We start from the raw sequence: 16,110 nt of genomic DNA on the forward strand, positions 1-16,110 counted from the left end.
CGTCTTGTGCTTGTCCGTTAACTCATGCGGAACGCATTTATCTTTCTTCTTCATTTTTTAAAATAATCTGCAAACTCGCGTATAGTTTGACGTGAATCAGTTTCGATTAATTTCTTTAAATCATCGTTATCTACCTCTGCGGTTATCGGCCTCTCAGGAAAAAGTTACACTTTAATTAAAGATAAGTTGCAGCGACGCGCTCAGTTGCGTACAGTTTTTGTCAATTTTATAGTTATTTTTTTACATCTGCACACGACCACTAATGTTTTTCGTTTGTCCAACGGGAACAAATGATCCGCAGTTGAGCGCATCGCTGCAACTTCTGTTTCATTGAAGTGTAACAAATAAAAATTGTGGTTGGACAAATGTGGAAAAATCGCGTACAATCAAACTTGATTAAAAAACGTCAAAAAATGTGCATATAGGCTTGCTGAATAAAAAAAATTTTTTTTTTAATAATTTTTTTGGATGGTGGACAAATGAAAATTTTTGTTGGACAAACGTGGACAATTCGTGGACGGACGAATGCAATTTGATTTTTATACAAATTTGCATTTGGGCGTGCCAAGTTCACGAAGTTCCATTGTTTTATTCTAAGGACGAATCAATCTGTGCGCATCTTTTGGCATATCTTTCTTTTGTCACGTGAATAGACCCTCTCTTGCGTTGTTATATATCTCTCCAGTTTTCCTTCGCATTCTTCCTCTTTTGTCACCATTACGAACGCTTTCGCAATATTCCAATCGTCAATATCTTCAAACGTTCCAGATCTCAACATCTGCATGCGACGTTGCTTACAGTCTCACACTTCTTCTTTCCTGCCAACCCAATTTTCACGGTTGGTTAGAGGGTAATTTGAACTGCTCACTTCTTCACAGTCGCACCAGCAGAATTTCTGTATCTGGCTCACCTATCTGGTACCTACGCGAAATGCGTCAAGTGAAAAGCCATTACCAACCACTTTAGATCTCAACCTTTGTATCGTGAGCCTACCTCTCATCTTTAAAGCCATACACAGTTCTTCCTCTGTGCCAGCCCAATTTTCACGCTCGGTTAGAGTTTGATACATTCAGTAATGCTCTAGCGAAGGTGTACATTTGCTAGTAACTGTTCACCTACACTAATTATCCGCTTTCACTGAGAAACACTTACACGAATTAAAACACTTACGATCTGTGATAGCTTGCTTCAAGTGAAAAGTCGTTTGGCCATTTCCAGTCCCTCTCGAGCTATTCGGAGAAAGAGAGAGAGAAAGAGAGTCCGGCTTTTCCTCTTAACTTGCAGCTCCTTCAACCGCAAACCAAAACCTATTCAGCCCTGCTTGACCTACTTGTAATATATTTCTCCTTTCTTTGATGTTTATCAAGACATTTACAATCCACCTAATATATGCTATTCGTGAATTTGATAATGACAGAGTTCACAGCTTGTAGACATTCTCGCATCATTTGCAATGTACTCAAAAAATTCTAATAGTTGTACGAAATGTAAACTAATATGCACACAAAGTTTGAAATTGGTACGTCCAAATTGTTTACTCCATAAAATTTCCCACATTATTACATTTTCAGGACTCGAAACTATGTAGCAGGACCCCTTAGTTCGGAACTTTTTCAACCGCAAACGGAAACCCACTTTGCCCTACTTGCCCGCCATACTAGTATTTTGCGATCATCCCCAACCCCTGGACGTTGTTCCACGTTGTATCCAGCGGACCACCTCCAACCCTTTCCTTTGGGGCACTCATTTCCTGGCTCCGTTCCGAATATGTTCGTCCAACGAGGCGATTGACAGCCTCGAGCTCGCCTGTCGATGAAGTTTGCCAATGGGTAGTTCCTTCGTACGCTCTCGCGAGAACTCGCTGGTTACCCTACTCGACAAAGCTTTGACGTTGGCACAAAATAGTCCGCAGACTGTAGCTACTTTGGCGAAACTACTACCGCGAGACTTATTGATGGGTGATCCGAGTCGTTAACTTGGGGAAAGGGTTTGAGGTGTCTTCTAGCACGGTTTTAATATTCATTAAATTATTGAGGATATAATTAAATAATGAGACTTACTTTTGAGATATATTCCTAAATAAGCGGTATGTATATACAGTCAGTCCCATAAATATTCATACCTTCTATGTCTATTACAAAAATCTGTTTAAATTAAATGATAGCTTGGTATTTTCAAATAAATGTTTATGTATTAATAATGAAATATGTATTTGAAAATATCCAACATATCATTAAAACAAAGATGACCAAAATTGGCCGAGCAACGTACGCATGCATATGTATATAGACGCAAACGTGCCTTTTCTGGGATAAAATTTAATACAACATCCCCACTCGTAGAATGATTTCTATGAAATATCAGTCTTTTATAATCTCAAATGATTTAGACACCCTTCTTGACCAGGCATATCTTTTCTGGGATAAGATTTATGAAAACTATCCCGTTTGTTCAATCATTCTTTTTAACAACTATAAATAGGACAGATCTTCAACGATTTCGTTTCTAAAGAAAGCTGAAAAATTACACAGGAACTTTTAATACTTCTACTTGTAAAGCCTGGTTTAAATATATTTTCAATATGTGCAACAGAATATTTCAATAGCTGAAAGGCATCTCTTGAATATGAAATATTGAAACACAATACTCGATGAATATCAAATTAATTGGAACGATGAACTAGTATGATCTTGGTAATGCAAGCCATCATTCTCGTTACCTTGTAAAGCTTCAGTGCTGGAATATATTGTACATGATCTCACTTAAAAATAATGGTCTCGCGGAATGTTTTTCACGTTTCCAAAGTCCCAGCATCTCTGAACCAATCACGTACGCTATGAAATTGTTTTTTCGAAACCCTTCAAACTTTTATATAAAACACTATAATATCGTAAATAATGTCGTCGTTATTTGTGTGGATCGATTAAAACGCAATATCCGGGATAAATTATTCAAATATTTGCAATGTTATTTCGGAATGTTGCGATAAATATACACTGTATAAGTACAGATGGAATATTTAAAATACAGCTATAAATGGAACGAGTTGATGGAACTCGTCAAAGTAAATAAATGGAGCTCTATGAATGTAAGCCAGAAAAACGATCAATCTGAAGATTCGATCTTTTAATGTGCAAGTTAATTGTATCTACGCATGACTATACATAATGCAAAATGATGGATATCCCGACAGTTCAGCGTGATACAACTAGCAAATGGCCGTGTACGTCTGTCACGACATACAACTCAATATTTCAGGTTGCCTTTCAAGCATTCAGAACTTCCCATGAAAAATGTAGAGTTTGACCTACAATCTGTGAAATATTAACTTTTAAATTACGAAGCTGAATAACTCCGAAACTATTAGCTTCTACGCGTACTTTGCTAATAAAAAGTAAATTAAGCCTATATTTTACTTCACCTGTATGCTTTCTACATACATGTAGTGCCATGCAAAGTAAGAGGAAATCCTTTTAAGCAAAAATTGAAATTTTGAAATGACGAGGACGTGCTGAAGAGGACATGGACGAGCAGCACTGCTCATTCGCTAGGTCTACCCTCTCAAAATCTTTTTTTCATAAAAAAAACTTTCGCCTTTCTAACGCAGCATAGTGTACAAAAGATGACCAACAGAGCACGACTGCAACGCTTCTTTTTGATTAGAACACATTAAATTGAAATCACTTTGAATAATGTACAAAGATGACTTCGTGGCCAAGTTTTCATCGATAAACTCGTCTTACATCTCAATTCTGTCAAGAAACACTTCTCCTTTTCAAGACTGTTACCGAAGAATATCATGGTTAATCGAAGTTCGTCGAATTGCTGGAAAGTTTGGACTGCAAACGGTCCGTGAGCAATAACACTTTCATTCTCCACCCATTCTTCTGAGGAATCTTGGAATTTCGTTGGATTTCGTCTGTACTTGGGGGGAGCGCACATACTTTCTTCGGATTGTGTACATATTTAACGGGCAGCAAGTCTGCGAACTGCAACCCCATTTCGCTCGAAAGAAACGCCTTAAAAGGACAGCTTCTTTGTAACTCTAATAACTATGACAAGTAGAACAGAGAATAAAGCTTTCTTCTCTGTTTTCTCTTCAGTGTACGCGGATAAGACTACAAAATGTATCATTTCTAAGTTGTTCTACGTTTCGATCGTTCCAATTCGGTCCTCGTCAAGACTTAAAAATTAAGAAGAAGGAGTATTTTCCACAGGCGTATTTTCCTTCGTTGGATACAAGCTCATTCATACATTTCCCTTTCAAAATATATTTTCCTGGATATGTTCTTACTTATTACGGACATATTTTGCTTTTAAAGATATATTTTTATTCGCCACAAAAATATTACTCTCCTCAAAGGATACCATTTCCTCCATGTATTTTTCTTCTCAAAATATATCTCCATTTATTGCAAAAATATCGTACCTCCCGTACAACCTCGTTTATGGAAAATACTTTACTTTATACAGACAATTTTAGAAGCCGAGTGAATAGAATTGAGAATAAGAGAAAAATTTCAAAATGAACGTACCGCATTTTGCTCTAATAACTCTGTTCCGTGGCCACCTTCGGCAACGTGAATCTTTATCTTTCAGGCAGCCGAAAGAGGGAGAAAGAGATGGTAGGAAAAGAGTAATGCCACTGTTTTCAGCCCTCCGCTTGCTTTCCGCTATTTTTCCCATCGTTCATGGAGCTCCCCGCGTTATCAAAACGCACCACTGCTTTTTCTTCAGGGGAGAGGAACCCACCCGTGGAGGCTCGCAATTTGAGCTAATTTTATGAGAATGGCTCGAAGCCAGCAATCGACACGGACATTTCTAAATATCGCCAGGAGGAATTCCCCCTGCTAACGTGAAAATGAAGTATCTCGCGAACTGGGTGTACCTAATGCTTCAGACCTGCTAATGGAATCTTCTGACGGTTGGACCATTCTCAGTAGTGCGGAACAAAACGCGCCTCTCACACGTGACCGACGCTGATCACTTAATTCATTATTATGTAATAACGAGGACGTAGCTGTGTTTACAACCATCGCTGATATTTGTGAGTAATTCTCTTATTTACTCGGCGCTTGCTCGAGCTGCAATACATGGGTTCGATTTAACGATATAAATGGATGGGTCGGGACACGAAATAATATTAGGAATGGATGGAATTGATAACGCGTGGAGGGTAATAGCGGTGACACAAATTAATCTAGTAATTAGAGTTGAATACTAATAGTAGTGTCCATAATAATAAACTCAGCAGTATCATAATTAAAAGTGAATCTTTTTAATAACAACTTCGTATTACTGAATATTTAAAGAAATATGCTGCGATAAATTATTATACGTGCAATCAAAATGAGTTCACGGTATAAGAATATTTACATATCTTCCTATTAGTATTATAAGAGTGAAAAAATGCTTTTGTTGCGTCTTATAAATTTAATAAATATTAGAATATATATTCGAAGAAAATACTGTAGATTCTGGTCCGATATTCCGTATAATAATTGAGAAATGGGTTCTTCCATTTCTATATAATCGCATTTGAATATTCTGTAAAAGGCAATATCACATCCTACCCACAGCAAATACGACCGATACGTCGACGAAATGGATCAAAGTGTAATTAAACTGTGTAATAATCCGACATTGACGGGACATTTTCATTCAGCAAAAATCGCAGGAAATGTGCTGACAACGAGTAGATTATACGCTGTATTCATCGTTTTTGTATAACGTACGACAAACAGGGTAAAGTAATTCAATTAGTTTGGGGAATGCATTATCGCAGATATTTTCTATCAATTTCAGCGAGTACTGCTTCCTCTAAGTTTTTAAACGATGCTTCTGTAACATTGCTTCCTCAACTTATAATTAGTTTCGCAATTTTTAACTTCTCATAGGCCTATTAATTTTCATGCGAAATTGCCATGTGCTGCACGCTATACTCGTCATGCTGAAATCGATCAACTCACTAATGGTCGTTACTGTTTAATTCTGTGAACTCATTAAACATGGTTTCTAAACGTAGAACAGTTTCTAATCCCTTAAACTTCTACATGAAAATTCAACGTTACTTGTTAAAAATACTTCATTGATGCTAGAAAGTGACAGAAAACGCGTTGAAACTTAATTGGGTCAATCGTGATGCAAACTGTTCTTGTCGGAGTTTTATTTATGATACACATCAGTAAAATTTATGTTTCTAGAATTTTTAATGTATATATTATTGTAGAGGGGCAGAAACAATTAGTGGTGGAAGCATTTAAATAAAACAATTTCAATTATGATCCTTTACCTGTTTCCATAACGATCTATTTTTCATAATAAAGAGCGATATTTTCCATTAACATGAATGTACGCTGGAATGTCTCCTATAAATTAGACAGCATGAAGCATCTAGCAGAGAGTAATTATAACATCCTCAATTAGGTTAATATGTAACCGTTGGAAGGTGGCCGATGCTTGTACCTATATCTTCTTTAATAAAAATATTAATGGCCAAATAAATTGTCCTGCCATCCACGAACGAATAAAATTTAACGCTTGCTCTAGCCCCTTCCTACTGCTTCCTTATTTACTACCTAGTATAATAGAACTATATGGTCCGTCGAACATGACTCTGCGACGAGAATCTTTTTCACTGGTAATAGTTTAAGTCGTAACTCAGATTTGTCCTTTGCCACTGCTACTTATGTATTCCGAAAATTCAACTCTACCTAGATTAGTCATTCTTATCTTGGACGCTTGAAATGTATGACATATTAATACTCAAAGATAAGTAGAACACAATAGACTCTATAACGATTTATTTTCAACATCAGGAAATCTCGTTATAACAAATTGTAATAAAAATAAAATTAATCGAGTTTAGTCATTATTCATAGTTCCGCATTTTCTAGCAGAGCCAAAACGTTTTAGTGAGTTGTTTCAAGAGAAATGCAGACACTCTGACAGCCTTGTCAGTTCTTCGTCGCGTTTTTGTGTCAGGTATTCCTATATATATGTACGTTCGTACTACTTGAACCTTGTCAGACAGAGGAAGATCAATGCAGGCTAATTAGCGGTTACTAATTTTCCCTTCCGCTTTCTTCTCTAAGAAACTACGCAATTAAACGTCCGTGCTTTGTCTCGTGCACTGTTTGTACCGAATAAAGCGCCGAAAGTAGACATTAAAGAAATTAAAGAAATATGAAGGCTAAAGGACACAGACGGACTCAGTTTTCATGGTTTGTTATGTTGTACTGGAACGATATTAAATTACAAAAAAAAGGTTCTCTCCTCGATACACATCATTGCGCATAATCACGTTGCAAGTCGCTTAGAATACACCTGAAAGCAGCTGCACAAAACTTGAGGGAGACGAGTTTAATTTTTCTTCGGCACAATGGGGATGCTTGGAGAACACCGGCTGGTATTAGTTTAATTAAGAATCCAATATTTCACGAGCAGCAACGGCCAGGAGAGGTACGGGGGAGACTCTTGAGCACTCGTTCGCAGTAAACAGCAGCCAGTACAATGATAATCTTTCACCAGAATGGAGCAGCGAGAGTACCCAGCGTGCTCGTGGATCGTGGAAGTTTGCGGCCAACTAAATAGCGACTCGCGAGCGAACAAGGGCTTTAACTGCGCGAGGCGTCCCGGTTGTAATAGCAGTCCATTGTCCGTGGAATCTATAAACAAGTCGATGTTAGCTGAAATAACTGATGTCCCTTGTCGATGCAACCCAACACATGCAGTCGTAAAGATTGGCCCTGAATAATGGGATTACGCGACAATCCCCAGGTCTCTGGTTAAATACGGTGACTTAAGGAAGTATTCTGACTCCCTCAACTGTTGAATGCAAATGATTGGTGAGTTTTAAGACAAAATGGCGAGGAATCTATGATGATAAATAAGTATACTATTTTAATGGTGGTTTTGCTTGATATAAGCTTCTCTGGAAAGTAAGAATTTAATATAGTCGAATTTTAATGGGAATGAAGTGGAACAGAAATCACAGAGTTCATTTACAGTTATTGTTTGAATGGCGACTGGTTAATTCGTCCATTCTTTTGGAAGGAAGGAGCCTGAGAATGTTTTTCTTTTATTTCAATTATGAGACAAGTAATTGTTGAATTTCATACATAACATGTATTTGCGCGATTATATTAATCATCAAGTTCAGGAAGTCTCGAAAACTGCTGAAATAACCTTCTCTCGAAAGATCTAATCTGTGTATCTTAATTTCAAGCAGAGGCAATCTCTTCAGCCCTCCGGCACATGCGAGTGTTTATCGAAAAAACAACGTGAAAACGTCTCGAAACAAACCTCACCACCCTGATACCGACAATGCGAAAGAATTGTGAAATTCTAGAGGGAGTTTCTGGAAGTTCGAGGGAACAGCAGGCGAGCACGTGAGCGTACACTGCCCTGGAGAATTATTAGCCATAGCGCAAATCCTCCGACTCGACCATCGGACGACGCACAGTGTGATATTTCAGCGATTTAGCGAGACAAACGGTAATTTTCGAAATGTTCTAAATGTGTTTATAGATATTATAAATCAATAATAGAATGTATATCAAGTTTTATCAAAATCTAGTCATTTTTTGCATTTTGTCCCGTTACATTGGATTGGCCATTTAGAATTTCTAAATTCTGAGTTCAGATTTGGAATCAGCAACCTCAAAAACTCCTGTATACCAAGTTTCTTCTTAACTCAGTCATTTTTCGTATTTTGTGTCGTTATGTTGTATCCGCTATTTTGAATATCTAAATTTAGAGTTCAGATTTGGAATCAGCGACCTCAAAAACCCCTGTATACCACATTTCATCAAAATCGATCGTTAGGAAAAATGAATATAAATGTTTCTCTTTGAAAGAACTTTGAGGGATTGTCCAACCAGGAAATACTACAATGTTTACTATTATGTCACGGAATTTCGAGGGGTGTTCCGTCCAGGAAATACTACAATGTTTACTAGTATTTCTCGAAATTGGAACGGGCTTGCTAGGACACATGGCTGTATGTATACAGGGTGTTCCAAAAGTCGGGGAGGAGCCGGAAATGGAGGGTAGCTGAGACGATTCTGAACAATAATTTCCTTTGCAAAAATGTCGGATGGGGCTTCGTTAAGGAGATATTAAGCGAAAAACCCGACCAATCAGAGCGCGCGTAGACCGTTGGAGCGGCCGCGGTAGCGAAGGCTACGCGCTAGGCGGCAGCGTCAATGTCCTTCGATGCACGTCGAGTCACTTGTCGCGTACAAGCGCGGCCGCCAGCGCGTAGCCTTCGCTACCGCGCCCGCTCCAACGGTCTACGCGCGCTCTGATTGGTCGGGGTTTTCGCTTAATATCTCCTTAACGAAGTCCCATCCGACATTTTTGCAAAGGAAATTGTTGTTCAGAATCGTCTCAGCTACCCTCCCCAACATTGATAATGTTGAGGAGAAGAAGCAAAATTAAATGATTTTTTTATCAAATTAACATGAACGAAAATACTATAAATGAGGATTTACATAGGTAAGAATTTAATATCCTATATGGAATCAAGAAAGTTAATACTTAAAAGTGTCAGTTCTACTCTAATTAAGGTATATTGGAAGTGTCGGACAGTAAATCCCGACGAATTGGAACAGTCCTCAGGAGTGCAAAACGTAAAAACAGTTCTGTATTTTATCACACACTCCTGGGACCCATCGTTCCAAAGAGCCATAAAACGGAGAACTTGAATTAAGCCTTTGGCACCCACTGTGGCGAAAAACAGAATTTCAGTTTGGTGGTTTATCTATAGCGGGAGCCATATAACTCGGTAACTATGGTTCGTTTTACTGCCACTAGTAGACTCTACAAAATTTTTATTTTAGATATTTGAATTCGAACGACTCATATATTCTCCTTTCTACAAATTTTTCTTTTCAGTTATATTTTATATCTAAATAATCTTTTTAAAAGGAAAGGTTTATTCTTGTTATTGCGAAAATATCGATCTTGATACTATTGATTATGACAATTGTAGCTCTCAACGCTCAAGTGTACATCCTTTCTTATTTAAGTACTTTGTTATTAGTAAATGCCTTGTTTCGCGAGGAATTGCAGACATTTTAGACAAAAGTGTTACCTGAGAAATTAATCAAATCGTGTCGCATTGCACACAGCACTCGACACTGTAATCAACTCCTCTCCTAACAGTCGCGAACAATAAATGCCACGTTTCCAGCTGAGTTCTTTTGCAAGGATCCCGTGTGAAGTTTCAGCGTCTCGCACGAGCGCCGTGGAAGGGAACTTGACAACAACACCGAGGGTGAAACTTTCAGTCTTGCTTCGTTTCACTTGTAACGCGTCAGAACTTTCAATTTGATTGGCTAGGCGACGCGTTGCGAAGTTTACCTCAGCGTCAGTCTTAAGAAAGTGGCGCAGAGTGCATCTCGCCAATACTCTGAAATAGATCACGAATTAAGCCTTCGTGTATCAATTTATTCGTTTGGATGTGCGATTAATTTCATATGAAACAAGTATTGGCAGTTCTTACATAGACGCTACCTTTTCTTCTCCTATAGATAAAAGGAAACAATAAAAACGCGAATGAATGATGAAATGAAATTGAGAAGGATACTGTTATTAACATAATACTGTGGATATGTTCATAATACTTGTGACATGTATGAAACAACTACAGTTAAACCTGTTCTTGTGCGGTAGATAGATTTTATAAATAACTTTATAAATAGCTTTATAAATAGCTATAACAAATGATTTTTCATATCATATTGAAGAAACAGTTTTTTTTATGCGGTCCCTTTTCACCGCATAAGAAGGGTCTCACTTAGGAATATTCATTTTAAGGGAGCACTTATGTCTAAAAATAAAATAGAATTCATAAAAAACAATATCTAAGTAGAAAAAATAATTACTATGGACATGTTCCTTCGCCTTTAGTTTACTGCTGTTAATTTTCAATTAACAGTCTACTAGCATCATTATGCGATACCATCGAATAGAACATAGAAACTGTCGAGATATTTTTGTTTGCAGTCGCAGGCATTACGAAGTTCGACTGATATGTCTGGCCCAATATGACTAACAATGGCTCCCAGGATTGATCTTCCTTACCTTCTACAATAGCAGGGAATCACTCTGTGCGAGCTCGACGACAGACGCATCCGGCAATGAATCAAAGCTCACTTAAGGGACGATCGATGCCTCGCGTTGATTCGATGGTGGAAGGAGTCAACGGAGGAGCTTAAATAATAGACAATTTCTGGCCATGTTCCAGAAATTCCCAGGCATTCAATTTTCGGCTTCTTGCAACGTCGATGAATGTTTTCACAAAAACCAGAAGAAAGTAGTTTGTTGTGTATCGCGTATTGATAGTCGCTGGGTTGGAGCATCGCTGGAGAGGTTGGCGTGTTATATGAGAGCCCAGAGAGAATTTTCTATAGCACAATTTGAGGACATAAAAGTGGATTAAAGTGGTTGATGGGTATATGATTCTAGAAGATCGAAGTAGTCGTTTGATTTATCTCTACGAGAGTCGGAAGTTCGGTTCTGTTCTCAGTTGTTTCGTGTTATCTTTTCTTGAATGAAAATCACGTCGAATATATTCTATTATTTTCATATAAAATATAATTATTATAATTCATTCTTCTAAAGAATATAGAACCTGATTTCCTTGTTTACATGGATGCTACACATATTTTCCGAGCAACCTCTATAATTGTATTACGAGTAGAACAAACAACACCAATTATAGAATACAGTTGTATTTTTCCCGAGTAACAGATTTCGCTGGTGCAATAAATTATGTCGTATGTTCGCGGAAACTCCAATCTAAGACGCATGTTCATGTATCAGGGCCGATAGCGGAACGCAACTTATCTAAGTGCCCTTGATCGACTCAACCCTCGTTGACTTCGCTGGACACACCTGGAGCCGTTTCGACCCACCCCCAGATTCATCCGTAACGGTTCAGGCAAGTTTCCATCGTCTCGTCCTGTGGCTATACTTCCGGAACTTGCGCTGATTAGCTTCGACTTTGTCGAACCGATCTCTGATAAACCCGAACCAAACTCAATCCTGCTCCTCCTGGACCCTCTCCTCCGCCCTTATACATGCTCTAACATGCTTCGAGTGGATCGAATTAGATCCCGTCCGTTTTCGTAACCTGGGAAGCCCGCGTAGAGCCATTCTCATGCGCTTGGACATGTTTTAGACGCGGGCAAAATCTTCAGGACTCGATATCGATATTTTTTACTCTCTCACGTCTTTTAATCGTTTTTATTAGCCTTTTCAGACCTAGCGTCCACAATCGAGGACACAAAGTTTAAAAATGACCGATATTATCGTTTAGAGTGAATGTCCTTGTTTGTGCACATGAAGAAATACCAATTTTCCTCGAAAACTATTAGGATTCCTTTTAAATTTTTCCCCTACTAGTTTTAATACAAGTTAATTCTAAAAATTAAATTACATTAGTACGACAAAAAAAATAATTCGGGTCTGAAAGAGTTAGGTTTTGTATTCATCGATGCACGGTAGATTCTATTAGATTCAATATTCATTGACGTACATTAGGTTTTATCAGTTTTCATATTCATTCATGTGTGATAGATTTGATTGCTTTTTACATCCACCCTTAAACTTAGAAGGCGATAATTAAATGTTCCTAAACGAGCAGGTTTATTTACAACGACGAGAAGATTATCGTCGCGACAATCGAAAAAGAGGTTCATCTTCGCGATTAGCATTTAAAGCAAAGATTAAAAGTGTAAAAGTCATCAGAGACGCTTCGAACGATTTCATCCACCTCGGGAAGTATTCAGAACGCGTTGAATGCGATTTGAATAATTGAATTATTAAAACCAAGGGCGAACAGCTCTGATAAAGTTAATCCAACTTGAAATGTATTCGCGGCAAGTTATTGCGTCTGTCTTACGTGCCGAGGGCCTTGGCGCGAATAAGGCAAATGTTTCATGTTATAGTAGAAATTACAAGCCGTGAGGGGCGAGAGTTATGAGTAGTTCTGAAAATTCAAGGGGTTTGTACATCTTGGTTAAGTCTGGGTGAGAAACGGGTGTTAGACATTGAAATGAGTTTTCACGCGTTGGGACTGCTTCAATCTAGTTCACACCTGTTTCGATGGGTGGGTTAGGTCGACGGAAGTTGGAAAAGCAATTAAACGCACTTGAGAAAATTCTCCTGTGAGATCTTCCGTTTAGTGATAACCTAAGACTGCAGGGGCTCACTTAGAACTCCAGAATTCGCGTGTATCATGCTTAAAATAAAAATATACAGGCCTCAATTAATATATTAGAATTAGTATGCACGTTGTCGAGGATACGATTAGAGGATATGGATTTCGTTTGATAAAGAAACGAGATTAACTTACATATTGCATTTTCAAATATAACAACTCATATCTTAATTGTACACAGACAGTTATTAGTAAGAAGGGGAAATAAGTAGATAGAAAAATAGCGACCAATGCAGAGAGTTAGCGCTAGCTGTAACGTGAAGAGTACAAACGAAAGTATTGCGCATTTATTAATTCCAACCCTGTACCGAGACAAGGAGGAACACAAGGGAGATCTTTCTTAGCATTCTTTCATACTGAAAAATCATGACAGAATTCGTAAAAGGTTATATTGAAAAATGTTTCCCGAAGGAGGTATGAAGAAGATATGACTTACAGAAGACCACACGAGATTTCCCATTGGATTTCAGAGATTCAGTAAAGGTTGTCGTTGCACTTATTTTGCGTTACCGTCAACGACCTTCTGAGAATCACACTTCGTCGCAGTCACCATAAATATTTACTTTGGAATAATTTTTTTAAGATTGAAAAACTTTTTATTTTCGAGCAGCCGAAATTCATGTCCCGTTATATGGTGAAAAATGTTATGAGGCGATGAAGGGGTAGTAATAGAATAAATATGTCCCGTTACACAGCTTGAAAAGAACAGCAAATAAAGCAGGGGACGCACAGTGTCATATTTCAGCGATCTAGCAAGACTTCCTCGAGTTCTCTCGCACGTGGAAACACGGCATAAGGCAAACGCACAAATTGCACGAACTGGCCGTCATAGAATCGAATTTATCTGTTTGCAATTTTCACCGTGTCGATCGTGAAAATTTCATCAAACGTTATTCGTATTTTACAATTTCTCTCTGTTTGTATAGGAACAAAGGGACATAATGAAATACTGGTTGAATGTTATATTGAAAATATCGAAGCGCGGGATGTAAAATATTACAATTGAAATTCATTTTCGAGAAACGAATAAGCTGCGAGCCGATACGGCTTGTTTCAATCTGGTTCGGATTTTTAAATTTCTGGATATGATTACAAATACGTCACTGATTCTCTCGAAAGAAAAATTTATGCGGGATTCATGGTGTCGTTCGCGTGACATAACTCAAATCGACGAACTTACTATGTCAACTATCAAAACGACGATAGTTTGAAAACTTTGGCATCAGTGTTAGTAAATGTATTACTGTAATACGTAATGCATCTAAAAATATTTTAATCGGCAGCATCAGCTACTGATGCACCTACTTTACATAATTTCATTTTTATTTCGACTAATACGGCGAACAGCGCAACGCTTTTTACAAGAGGTACAATTGTGCAAAAGCCTTATAACATTTCGAACGAATCACCTCGCACAGGCTTTATTTGCAAACGCCTGGCATGAGCTCGCGTAGCACGGTGTACGCATTATTCCGTTCTTTGTAGGACAGTAAATATCACGACGCAGAAATACTCGCATAATATCTACCTGAGCAGCTGCCTACATTTTTCCCGCATTAGACTTTCATATTTCGCGAAACAATTTCCTCCCGTGCAAATAACAATGCGTTTTGCATTCTTATCGTGTCACTTCTGCCTTCCAGGTTGTATCGATCAAAATCGCGTGTTACGCGCGCCGAATGAGAATGCATCATGAAAATGTGATTCGTCTCTCCTTTAGGACCGAATTAGCCGATCTCGTCTGAGTTACGATTATTCTCCGCCAATGCACACTCTTCGTAACCTCCTAAGCTAGAACTCGAGGAAACGTGATCCATCTTATCGGGAATACGTACGTCGAAAGCATCTGTTGCAATATTTGCAATAAACCAGAGCATAAAGCGACGTTGCTCATGAATTTGTTACATCGTTGGGCTCTAAGTTCCTTCGAAGAGGATCAACAATGTGATTCGCATTTTTCCACCTGGAAAATTTTCATTTCCGCTTCCCTAGCAAGATGTGCTCTCTAGGGGTTGCACCCTCTACTTTGGGAAGTACTATGTTACATAATAGAAGTACCGTGACTCGGTTCATCCGTCGTTTGGACGTACAGAAATTGTTCGCTGTTACTTTCGCAACGAAACGTTCTTTTCCCCGTCCACACAGCAATCACTGAATATTTCGCTCTTGTACCACACGATCCAACGGTGTTTTTACAATCACGCAGAAAACAAAGTAGTTTTCACCTCGACACACTTCTCCCGGGTTTATACGGCGCATAACAGCAGCACGTACTCGGTGTGCTTTTCTCGACCAGGACTGGAGGCGTTCTTTCTGTTCCATTTCATTAATGGAATATATTAAAATATCCTACTCTTATTCCTTTGCAATTCCAATCAAGGACGCTGCGACTTAATGGAGCGCGAATGAAGACGTGCGATGCAGCCACGTGCAACGTGGCAATTAATGTTATGGTTTCTTATTACATAATTAACATTGAAATTGAACTTCTGGATTCTCCGATTCTCTTGTTAGGGTCTTAACACATTGTTGAACGACAATTATACACGGAAGCAACTTCACGTTACCGGCTATTATTTCGTAATTGAATGTGAAATTAAAGCAATGTAAATAAACTCCAATAAACTTTATTTATGTTTTACCAACATATTGAATTAAAATGAAATATTTTACATACATATCTCATACATAAGTATAACATTTTTTCATCCGTCATTCATTCATTGACCGATCAACAACGTTTGGGCATGAAAACACGCTAACTCGTGACCGGTTAACAATGTGTTAACAAAGGGCTGTGTTGTGAATTGAGGACATAGGGGTGAAGAAAAAGTAGAAGAATGTTTTTGATGATTTGAAGATTGCTTCTTGCAAAATCGAGT

The sequence above is a fragment of the Hylaeus volcanicus genome, chromosome 4 (genome assembly GCF_026283585.1).
Source record: "Hylaeus volcanicus isolate JK05 chromosome 4, UHH_iyHylVolc1.0_haploid, whole genome shotgun sequence".
Lineage (NCBI taxonomy): Eukaryota > Metazoa > Arthropoda > Insecta > Hymenoptera > Colletidae > Hylaeus > Hylaeus volcanicus.